The following is a 12,593-nucleotide window of genomic DNA, read 5'->3' as shown; positions in this document are numbered from 1 at the left end:
TGTATCTTCAATAAGCTATGGCTATGTTATCCTCAGACAGGGAATCTCCTAGTAGGATCCTACAATTCCACACCTGGTCTTAAGAGAACCTTCAGAGAAGTACCAACTGGGTGCCCAGTTAGCATTCCAAAGTCTGAGGCATGAGGAGAGGTCACAATACACTTCTACACTTCTGTGAGACTTTCTTTTGTTTTGCTCATTCACTTCTCACCAATCCACGCACTCCTTCCCACCGCTTTTCATGACCTCCCATCACCACAAAAATACATAGAACAAAATGAAAAAAAAAAAAAAAGTCTGTTTTTTTGGTGTTAGTATGTTGCTGCACATACTGGTGTGTGTGTGTGTGTGTGTGTGTGTGTGTATGTATGTGAAGAAGAGAAAAAAGGTAGGGGTGGGGAAAGAGAGAGTGTGTTGGCTCCTTAAAACAAAATTGTAAGTGCCAGAATTTTTTTCCGCACACACCCTGCCAGAAAACAGGAGAGACAGAAACATTTCCATCTAGTCCCTAAAAAAATGTCCCATCTCTCAAAGCTCAGAACTGCAGGGCTACATGAAGAATCAATGAACAGACAAAGTGCGTTTTAAAGGATTCCTAAGGGAGACAGGCATCAGGAATTCTCAAAGGGAATGAGGAGAGAGAGGAATTGATAAGGTAAGGCCCCTATATTGTTGGTCTAGAAGGGCTGTAGCACCACAGAAAAAGCATTCTATTTCTAAATTGACTTTGTAAACTTGTTTTGCCACTAACTCAAAATGAACATTGGGCTTAACCATTTCTCCTTTCTTTACTTCAACTTCCCCTTCTCTAAATAAATGTTGTATAAAGCCCGTCACCACCCTGTTAGTCTATGGATTCTAAAGCCATTGAAAAAATATTTCTAGGATGGATGTAGAGGTGGGTGGTCTATATCAATGTCCCGGGAGTTTTCTTTCCATATTCTATTAGGCCTTATCCGGGAAAGATCAAAGCCTTTACCTGGTTCTCTTTTTCAGATACTCTCATCTTTTCTGTACCACCCTTGCCCATTACCTGATGGTTTCGATGACATTAGAACTTGCAACATCCTCCTCTCCATCTTTTTTTTTTACCCCGAGACACTCCCCTACTTATATTTTGTGATCCTGGAAATGCTGGCCTCCCAGGGGCTCCTTGCTATATGTTCTCTGGAGTTGCTAAGTGTGTAATGTTTTTTGTAAGTGCTACTCTGGGGTAGGAAGTTGGACACAGAGAAGTAAAGCAGCCCAACTCTCTTTCAAATGGCTTTTCTGCAACCCTCACTGGCTCTAGAATCCAATCCCAGGGACACTTCCTCTTCTGGGATACTAGAAGTTCTGCAAGTCCTTCATAGATTTTTTTGTTTTGTTTTGTTTTGCTGTTGTTTTGAAACAGAGTCTTGCTCTGTCGCCCAGGCTGGAGTGCAGTGGCACGATCTCGGCTCACTGCAATCTCTGCTTCTCAGGTTCAAGCGATTCTCCTGCCTCAGCTTCCCAAGTAGATGGGGCTACAGGCATGTGCCACCACACAGCTAATTTTTTGTATTTTTTAGTAGAGACGGGGTTTCACTGTGTGAGCCAGGATGATCTCCCTCTCCTGACCTCTTGATCCATCTGCCTTGGCCTCCCCATCATAGCTTTTTATGAGCAGAGACAATCCAACTTGAATACATGAAGAATAACATCTTTAGCACCCCAGAGGTGAGTTTCATCTTTTTAAAAGCTTTCTTTGCAAGGAGATTTCTCATCCATCCTTACTAACCTCACCACATCACCATATTATCACAGTCAGCACAGGCACCACTATCACTTTTGTGCCGAGCATCTCTACCTTTGTTACTCTCACCACTGTCCCTCCCCTTGCCATGTCAGCTATCTTTAGCCATTGTTCCAAATCATTGATTGTTGAATATCTAATACACTTGTCTAAGTCTCATCACCAGTATTGTTACCATTACTTACATTATCACCACTGTTATTATTACCCAGGCGTCTTCATGAGACTAATCTACTTTTTCATTATTACTTTTGTTTATATCCATATCCTCAATATGTTCATTAAACATCCTAATTTTGACATCTGAGCTCTTATCTCAGCTGTGGGTTCTCTGTGGGCATGTACTTTGATGGATATGGAGTCCAGATAAATAATGGAATTACAGCATTTATCTATCAGAAGTAAGGTATTTGAATCATTCATAGGCCCAAATGTACTTTTATTTTTCAGAATCAGAGGTGGAAAGAAAGCAGTTGCTATATTAAATTTAAGATAAGGAGGTAACCATAAAAAGATTAACAAGTAGATCATATTAAATGGAAGACAAACACTAAGTATTCTGAGATCAAATTAGAAAAGCTTTCCTGTAGGAGGTGGAAAGTTTTTGAGCCAAAGGAAAGGAAGATATTTGTTTCTCAGGTACTAATGTGACTTTGGGATTGGAAGAGTCTCTCAAATATTTGGACAATATGATGGTCTCATTCAACCTTAATCAGCATTTAGCTTATGTCCCACTTACTCTGAAATACCTAACTTTTCTCAAAGATGGATAGTTGAAACTATCCTTCACTAAATTACTGCATCTCCCACAGTCTCAAGCACCAGTAGACCTTTTGTTTTTATTTTTATTTCATGGGTATATGTAGATTAGCCATCTATCCCAATCCTTCAAATGAACAATTGTGCTGTACTCAAAGTGGCCACTTTAATACTCATTTTTATTCCTCCATATATCACATCACATTGGTGTTCCTACATTCCTCTTTTCCTCTTGTGAGCCAGACTCTGAGACAGACTTTCTACATCATTTGTATTATCTAATTGTATATCTGTATGGCTTGGTATTGACTGAGTAAATTATAATGCCCATGCATGATCCCTCAGAAGGCTATCAACATGACAAATACCTGAGCATAAGAATTGTAAATATTATCTAGAATCAGTTAGTGTAGATATGTGTACTAAATGATCCAGGCTTCCAAGTTTAGTTCTGGCCTAGTCAAGAGCATTGTTTCTTCTCTTTTATGTCACGACTTGTCAATAAAGAGTGCTTACTTGGCATTTATTCTGTATCAGAAATAGAGTGAGAGAAAATGACAAGTTCTGATATTACTGTGCAGTGGGCTCACCGTCCCATGAGCTGAGAATTCAATACTGTGACACCAGCTTTTAAGAAAGGAAAAGCCTTATTTCAAGGTTGACCAGCAGGGAGGCAGGAGGCAATGTTCAAATCTGTCTCCCCGAACTAAAGTCTGGAGACAGGTTTTATAGGCAGAGAGCAAGTAAGAGGGAGATAGAAAGATGCAACAAAGCGTTATCTGATTGGTTCCTGAAAAGAAGTTATGCCAGGTCCTTGACTTTTATGACTGTACTGCAACACAGCTGGTTATCCTTTCCTTTTTAATTTGATCACCATTCCTTGGTCTGAATACTTAGGTTCCGCATGTGGTTTACCTTTTTGTTCTGGTTGGCTCTAGGGTCACAAATCTGGCACACTTGGTTCATCTGGGCATATTTGGGTTACTTGCAACCTGAGGGTCCATTGCAACTAAAAAACAAGTCATTATTTTGTTGTATTTTGTTACTGACAAAGTTAAACCAGATTGAATTGGTTCTGTGGTTACACTGATACCTTCATCAAGCAATTCATTATTTGAGGAGAAAGATGAGATCTAAAATTATTTGTTAAAAGCTTAAGTGAAAAAAGTAATATTCAATGTGTTCAAATTTTCATAGTACCATTGCCACTATTTGGAAAAACAGCATATGCTTATTAGAATTTAGAAATAAATAGAGAAATAATTTTGAAGTAATGGGATTATAAGTAATTTAAATTTTATTTACCTAAACATTTAATGACCTACATTTATATGTAATACATTATTTTTTAAATGTGCTTTAAATGTTAGGAAAAAATGATATGAAATGCAACTAACATAATGTGAGAAATAGGTGAATTCACAATAATTCATTTATCTATTTATTTAATACATTTTTGAAACGGCTTTTATGCCCCAGACTTTCTTCTAGGAACTGGAGAAAATGGGATGCATATAACACTGTTGCTTCCCTTAAGATAATTATTATATAGAATGGGAGGAGACAGATCCTCAAATCACCTGATTTTTTTTTTAAATATAAAAACATAAGAAAAAATGTCAACTTCACACATAAGATGAATTTTTGAACCTTTTAGAGATATTATTTATTGAAGCAAATAAACTTTTAAAACAACTATGTAAATGAAGTGATACATCAAGGTCACATGCCCTTGTCTGCACAGTACAACTGTGGTTTATATCTGTCTTCCCCAGGTACATTGATAGCATTTCATTTTGTTCTCTGATGTACTTGAGTTTGAATGTCCTATGAGACAGAATGTCAGCCTTGGTGCTAGTACCAAGTGAATGGTCTGATTATGCTGCCTTTTAGACCTGACTGCTTCTTACTGTCTATCTTGCTAGAGTCAATATCCAATTGTCACCATGGGAGAAGTGGCCACAAGTTGGACCTTATCTTGGACACTTACCCCAACATGTCACACTAAGGCACTACTTCTCAAACTTTTATTTTCATATCATAGTGCTTATAAAAGTGATGGTATCTGTAGGGCACACTAAGGTGAACACTTGCTGTGTGAGGCAACCAGTCCAAGGACTTCAATTCCCTTAGGTCCTATCTGACCATTCATAGTGTGTGTGTTAGGGGCAGGGACTCAGTAACTCACCACATCTGTTATTTATATCTGTTGAGAAGCTCTGTGCTAAAGATGACCTGAACTTTATATTGTAAAGGAAATACCTAAGGAGGTGTCAAGAGAAAAAAAAGAAGAGTGTAGAATAGAGTGTAGAATGAAAGGCAAGGGGAGTTTGCAGCTGTAAATGGATCTTAAAAAAATATACCCTCTGGTGGAGTTTCAGGAGGGGAACTCAATCTCTATCACACCCATTTGACTCTTAAGAGTTTGTTTATTCATTCATTCATTTGTTCAAATATGAGTGGATACCATGCATTGTAGTACAAATTAGTAGTGAGATATAAGCCACTTTGAGTTGTCAGATGACTACTTATGTCTTCACTACAGGATAGTAAGTCCCCATGTTTACTGCACAGTATGCACCCCACAGATATTAGTAATTAATAATAATTGTTATAACAGTTTTAGTAATTATTATTACTATAATGACCTATTAATTAATGTGATCTAAGCCATTTCAATTTGAGCCATCCTCTAGTGCTGCCACCACAGGGAAAAAAGAGTTTCTGTTGGGCCCATAATAGTTCCTGCAAAAAGAGCAGTCTGAGTGAAATGAGGTGCAGAAGGAGAGAAAGAAAAGGAGCCCAAAGGTAGTAGACTCAGCCTGTCAGCAGAATAGAGTTTTGCACCTTGTATTTGGGGAAACGGCATAGACTTCTTGAAAGCAGGAACTACTCCTCAGTTTGTGGAAAGATAAATTTGGACCCTTAGGTCAAAAGAAGATGCCTCATTTGGAGAGTTACCAAGTCTATTGTAATAACAATGTGAGATAGGTATAAAACTAAGCATTATCAAAGAAATAAATTCCCACTGAAGACATTTATGTGGAAAACTTTGAAGTAACAACAATTAATATTTATATGCTTAACGTTCTTTTATTGTCCCCATTTTGCATATAAGGGAACTGAGGTGGAGGGAATTTAAGTGTATTGCATATGATCATACAGCAAATAAATGGTAGAACTGACGTTTGAACACAGGCAGAGAAGCTTCAAAGTCCATGCTGTAACCACTATACTGTCCTGATTCTGGGATGCTGAGACTAACTTGCTTATGAAATACTTACTATGTGTTATTTAACTTTAGAACACTGTGATGTAGTTTTTTTTTTTTTAAAGGAAAGCAAATCTGGCATTAGAGAGAGCTTATGATTTTTGCCCAGAATCATAGAGGCAAAAATGGCAACACCTGAATTTATACCAACACCTTTCCATCTCTGCTCTGCAAATTCAGATCTTACACATCTGGACCTAGTTCAGGTCCTGCTTTCCTTAAGAAGTGCTATAGGCACCTGTAATCCCAGCTACTCAGGAGGCTGAGGCAGAAGAATGGCTTGAACCTGGGAGGTAGAGGTTGCAGTGAGCTGAGATCGCACCATTGCACTCCAGCCTGGAGGATAAGAGCAAGACTTCATCTTAAAAAACAAAACAAACAAAACAAAACAAAACAAAACAAGTGCAATAAGCATAGAATCAACACTTCCTAAGCTGAGAGGAATGAGAACACTCATTCATTGCCAGTCTTTCATTTTACAGACAGAGAATGAGGCTGAGGAGGGTCACTCAGTCAGCTGAAGTGGATTTAGGATTGAATCTGTCTCTCCTTACTACAAGTTCAATAACCTTTATAATTTTATTACATAAATATTGGGATGTTCTTCCTTCTTCAGAGGGATATTAAAAAGATTAAAATTTTAAAAACATGAAGGCAGCTGTAACTATTTCTGGCATATACAGACATACATAAAATAAAGCAGTAAGGTCTGTAAGAATGAGGAAAATGGAAAGTATTCAAGATTAGGCCATACTTAGTCTCTGCCAAGATCTAGTCCTATTTTCTCACTAATTTATCTGATCATACTCTAGCAGGTACTTGGCCCCTAGTTCAGACACCATCAAGGAATGGGAGATTACTCTGCTCAGTAGAGGAAGCAATAGAGGAGTTGGGGAGAAAAGAACTGTGATCAGAACTTCAGGTTTTTTCTCCATCAAGCTACATTTGGTCACATAATAACCCAGAATCACTGGATGCCACAAATTGATAAGCATTCTGCTCATGGCTCGCTGATCTACATCTGCAACTTTATACAAGCTAAAATTTTAGACTCCTTTTTGCTAACCTAGTTTTCCACCTTCTTAACCTTTCTCCGGGAATCTTGACTAAACCTGCCACTCCTAGCTTTAATTTGTCTTCTTTCTTTCTATATTGCACTGTCTCTCTGATACAGCTTAACCACTTGTTCTGCATCTCTATTTTTTTCTCCCTTTGTTGCATTTCTTTCCCATTAGAATGGGGTAATCAGAGACCATAACCCCTTTCTCTTTACATTTTCCAACTTTGACCAATTCAGGCACGGGTGTGTGCAGCATGTTTGACTACTGATCTTTTTCATTTCTTTACTGACGTTTTCTTAGACTCTGACTACGTAATTGACAAGCCAACCAGCTGATTCTCACAATCACCAACAAGGCTATGACAAATTAGATCATTGAGGTTCTCTTAAAATAATTCTGATCCTGTCAATGACTCTCCTTAAAGCCTCCTTCACCTCCTTGTTGCGAAGGCTGTAGATGATAGGATTGAGGAAAGGGGTAACAAGGGCATACACCAAGGCAATAAGTTTGTCTGTGCCCTCGGATCGACTCCCAGGTGAGCCCACATAGACTGTGAAGGCAGAAGCATAGAATAGTGCCACCATAGTCATGTGGGAGGAACAGGTAGAGAAGGCCTTGGCACGACTGGCAGCTGAGGGTAGCTTCAGCACAGCATTCAGGATACCTCCATAGAGTCCCAAAATGAGCACAAAGTTGAAACCAGTGGCCACACCAATCACTGCGCCATGGGCCCTAGCATGCCAGCTTGTGTCCACACATGCCAACCGCATTAGCGGTGCCAAGTCACAAAAGTAATGGGCCACCTCTTTCAAGCAGAAGGGCAGAGTGGCAGTGAGGGTGGCTGGCACAAGTGCAGCTGAGAAGCCAGCCACCCAAGTGGCCCCAGCTAGTCGTAACTGTACCTGTCTGCTCATGAGTGCATGGTAGTGGAGTGGGAAGCAGATGGCAAGGTAGCGATCCAGTGCCATGACACCCAACAGGTAGCACTCAGTCATCCCTAAGGAGTGAAAGACATACAGCTGAATAAAGCATACAGCTGATGAGATGGGTGAACACCCATGGAGCAAGGTATGCAGCAGCGTGGGCACTGTGGTGCTGACATACCACACCTCCAGAAAGGAGAGGACACTGATAAAGAAGTACATGGGGGTGAACAGTCCAGAATCTAACTGTACCAGGACAATGATGAGAATGTTTCCTGCAAGAGTGAGGAGATAGATGCATAGGGTCCCCAAGAAGGCAAGAGGTTGTAGGGTCCCAGTGGTAGTGAAACCAGCAAGGATAAAACTCTGGGTCCAGTTATGATTGACATGATCCATGATTCCTAGGAACAGGTGACAAAGATAGAATATAAATTACTTCAAGCTTCTTCCTCTATTTGTAAAATCTGAGCACTTAAAAGGAACTTGAGACATTATCTAATCAATGTTCCTCACTTTGCACTAGAGGAACTGAAGCCCCAAAAGCAGAAATGGTTGGTCCCATATCATAGTCTGTTGGTAGCAGGGCTGGGACTAGAAACCAAGGCACCTGATCCCAGTTTAATCCCTTTCTATGTTATAATATGGTGCTCCAGTGACTCAGTGATTTTCTCCCCTACTCCACCATCCAATAACAGGAGAGCTAGAAAATTCCTACTGCTATCCCTTGGTAGTTCCCAATGAGAAAATAACCAACAATATTGGACTGTGGAGAAGGAAGAAAAGTCATCTCCCCAAAGTGACTGTTGAAGCTTCTTTCAAGAAGCCCCTCTGAAGTGTTTAGCCTATCCTGGTAAGAACTAGAAGAAGAAAAAATGGAAAATAAAAGAAATGCAGAATCTCCAAAAACTGTAATATCCTAAGCCCGTAGTGCCTGATGATAATTCACCCAGCGGATACACTGTGCTGGGTGAAAAAATCATCCCAGAAGGATGTGTGCTAGGAATTCTCAAAAAGGAAAACCATGAAGTCAAGAAGAAGCCAAGAAGCCAAGAAGCCAGAAGTCCTATGGTATAATAGGAAAACCCTACTCTGAAGTCAGCGATTTGGTTGCCACTAGACATTAGGTTGAGCAATTTTTTACTTAACCTCAGCTTCCTCTTCAAAAAAAAAAAGAAAAAAAAAAAAAAAAAAAAAAAAAAAAAAAAAGTATTTGTTTCCCAAGACTCTTACTACAAGGATAATGTTATGTTTCCCTAAATTGGGAAATGGTGATGGGTTTTGAAGAGAATCAACACCTATGTCACTTGAGTTTTCCTCCCATACCCTAATAAGCCTCATTCAAAGCCTTCATCTAGCTGTCTTCTTTGGCTACTCTCATCTTTTTGGCACCACTCCTGCCCATTACCTGATGGTTTTGATGACATTAGGACTATAGCATTCTCCTCGGCATCCTTTCTACCCCAAGACACTCCCCTATTTATATTTCGTGTTCCTGGAAATGCGGGCCTCCCAGGGGCTCCTTGCTACATGTTCCCTGGAGTTGCTAAGTGTGTAAAGCTTTCAATAAGGACTTCTCTGGGGCAAGAAGTTGTGCAAAAGGAAGTGCAGCAGAGCAGCTCTATGTCTCAAATGACTTTTCTCAATTCTGCAACCTTCACTGTGGACTTTAGAGTTTAATCCCAGGTGCATTGCCTCCTCTGGGCCACTAGAAGTTTTGCAAGTCCCACATAGCCTTTTATAAAAAGAGAATAAATCCAACTCATACATCCTTGTGCATACATGGAGAACAACACCTTGATCACTCTAAAAATGAGTTTAATCTTCTTAAAAATTACTTTGCGAAGAGACTTCCCAATCAGCTTCATCTCTACTCCCTTCTAGTAAGATCAGCGAAATGACCAGAAAGGAGTAAATAATCTGTTTGTTCCTCATTTTTCTACTAATGTGTAATAGTTTCATTTTAATACATGTGTGGTACATATGCAGGTTTAACACATGTGCAGTACATGTGCAGATTTGTTACATAGGTAAACCTATGTCACAGGGGTTCATTGTACAGATTATTTTATCAACCAGGTATTAAGCCTCCTACCATTGGTTACTTTTTCTGATCCTCTCCCTCTTCCCACTCTCCACCCTTCAATAGGCCCCAGTGCGTGTTGTTCTCCTCTATGTGTCCATGTGTTCTCAACATTTAGCTCCCACTTATAATTGAGAACATGAGGTACTTGGTTTTCTGTTCCTGCGTTAATTTGCTGAGGATAATGGCCTTCAGCTCCGACCATGTCCCTGCAAAGGTATTTTTCCATTGTTAACCCTACCACAATATGAGAAAGATCAGCAGTACCATCACTTCTGCTTTGACTATCTCCGTCTCCACAACAATCACCATGACCACTACCCTCACTATCTCCGCTATCTTTTATTCATTGATTTAATCATTGTCAAATGCTCTCTATGTGTCGAGCAGTGTTCTAAATCACCATCACCAGTATTGCTATCATTGTTTATGCGACCACCATATCATTATTTTATGTGGCATTTACATATGTTTGTTTATGTTTTCATCATCGCTTTCCTTTTCATCACTATCAGTATCATCTTCATAAAAGTCTTATGGCCAGTACATGGACTCTGACCTCAACTGAACACAATACATGAGCATGTACTGGATGGATGTAGAGGCCATATAACTAACAGATTGAAGCCCTGATCCACTGGAAAAGAATACATTTGCATCACTTGTAGATACAAATGTGGTTTGATATTTAGGAATCAGAGCAAAAAAGAAAATCATACAAGATAATAGCAAAATTAAATTGGCTATCAGAATATTCACTGTAAAAGATTTTCACACAGATCACATCGATATAGAGGAAACCCTTGAGTCTCCTCATATCAACCTGAAAAATTTCCTGAGAGGGCTGGAATTACTTAAACAGCAGGAAAACATGAGATTTTGTTTGGAGAGTTTTACTTTAGAAAATACTGTAACCTCAAGATTGGAAGGCTGTCTCCTTGAATTAAAAAACTATCCAGGTGCTTGGGTAATTAGAAGTTCTCATTCAGTCTTCTCCTGCCTTAAGACAAGATTCCACTTCATCAGAAACATGTGACCTTTCTGCAGGATGAATGGTTGCAGCTGCCACTTGGCAAAATTAGTTTATCTTTCATAGTCTCAAATACTAAAACACCCCTAATTTGCAGCTTTATCTATGGGTTTTATAAGACATATTCTGATACAGACTTCCCCTATGCTTTGTAGTGTATCATCCTGTCTTGGCAGTAAATGAGTGATGGCTGCGTGTTCACCTTCAGAAAGCAATCAGTGTGATACAAATGCCTGTTTATAAAAAATTACACACAAAACAAAATCAACACAGAAATATGTGCTAAAATTTTTACGTTGTATATAATGAGGAGTGAGAGGTTTGTAAATTAAAAGTAACATGAAGAGATAAAATAAAAGTGATAGTGTTCCAAATATAGGCCTTGCTTAGCTAAGAAAATTGTTTAATTTCTTCTCACGAGATCTTCTTCCTGTAAAGTGCTCATTTAACATTTATGCTGTATTAGACATGAAGTTAGAGAAAAGAATGAGGCGTTCTGCCTCTATCAAGAAATTCATGATTTAGCAAGAGAGACAATTAAGAGTGTTATAATGTTCGGTGAAGCAAGGAGAATTTCAAAAGTGTCAACATTTCATAATACGATTGCTAATATTTGAAAAGCCTATGTTATGAGAAATGATTAAAAGAAATAGGTAAATAATTGCTTTAATTTTATAAGTGATTTTAAATTTTTTCATCTACATATTCTATATTATGGACAGACATGTGTAATAATATTTTCCAAAAAAAAATGTGATTTGAAGGTTAGAAAAGGTGATTTAAAGTACAACTAAAAAAGTATGAGAAGAGGAAATACCAGTGATTCTGTTATTTATTCATTAAATACATTTATTGAACACTCTATTTCCCACCCTCATACTAGAGAAAATATGAGATGCCTAACACAGGGTTCCTTTCCTTGAAATGCTTAATTTGGAACGGGGGAAACAGACCCCAAGATAGGCATTTATAAAACAGCAGGAGCACTTATATGAAAAGACATTCAATCTAACTCATAATAAGATGAATGCAACTTTAAATTGCAATTAAACAACTTTGCTGACTTTTCAGATTGACAAGGTTCCAGAGATTCAAAAACATACTTTGTTGGAGAAGCTGCAAGGAGCAGACCTTTTTATGCATTGCTTGTAGGAGTACAAAATAGCATACGCTGGGTGAAAAAGTAAAACCTGTGTAAACTACACATTTATTTGTATTATGACCCAGTAATAATATTTCTAAGAATTTATCCTGCAGATATATATACACACATATATGAAATGATATGTATACACAGGGTTGTTCACTGTAGTTCTGCTTTTTGTAATAGCAGAAGACTGGAAGTGACCCAAGAGCATTTCAAGGGAGATTTGTTAAATCTCCCATTTGTGAAACAAGCACAGAGATGTTTACCAAAATGAGGAAGCACCTTCTTCAGTGATATGGCAAGAGCTCCGGAGGGCATATAAGAATATTTATATTTGCTTGTTTTTACATAAAGAAAAATCGAAAGACTGTAAAAAACATTACTAAAAGTTGTTTCCCATTGTGAAGATAGAAGCTGGCAAGGGGTAGAAAGGGGCAAATCGGCCTACAAGTTAAAGAAACACTCTTCTATATATACCTTTTATGGATTATTTTGATTTTCTAATAATGTATATGTATCTTCCTTTTTTTTTTTTTTTTTTTTTTTTT

General features: G+C 38.4%; 1 long non-coding RNA gene across 1 annotated transcript in view; it reads left to right on the top strand.

Annotated features, from left to right (window-relative positions):
• Nucleotides 1–1,562: 1,562 nt before the first annotated feature.
• LOC108531909 (uncharacterized) overlaps nt 1,563–12,593 on the top strand; it is a 19,774-nt gene continuing 8,743 nt past the window's right edge. The window contains exon 1 of the long non-coding RNA XR_001886310.1: nt 1,563–1,698. This is a non-coding gene — a long non-coding RNA (uncharacterized LOC108531909). The remainder of the gene's footprint in view (nt 1,699–12,593) is intronic.

This window comes from Rhinopithecus bieti, unplaced genomic scaffold (genome assembly GCF_001698545.2).
Source record: "Rhinopithecus bieti isolate Rb0 unplaced genomic scaffold, ASM169854v2 scaffold_10132, whole genome shotgun sequence".
Lineage (NCBI taxonomy): Eukaryota > Metazoa > Chordata > Mammalia > Primates > Cercopithecidae > Rhinopithecus > Rhinopithecus bieti.
The sequence above is the reverse complement of the archived record's forward strand: the minus strand, read 5'-3'. Positions and strand labels throughout refer to the sequence as shown.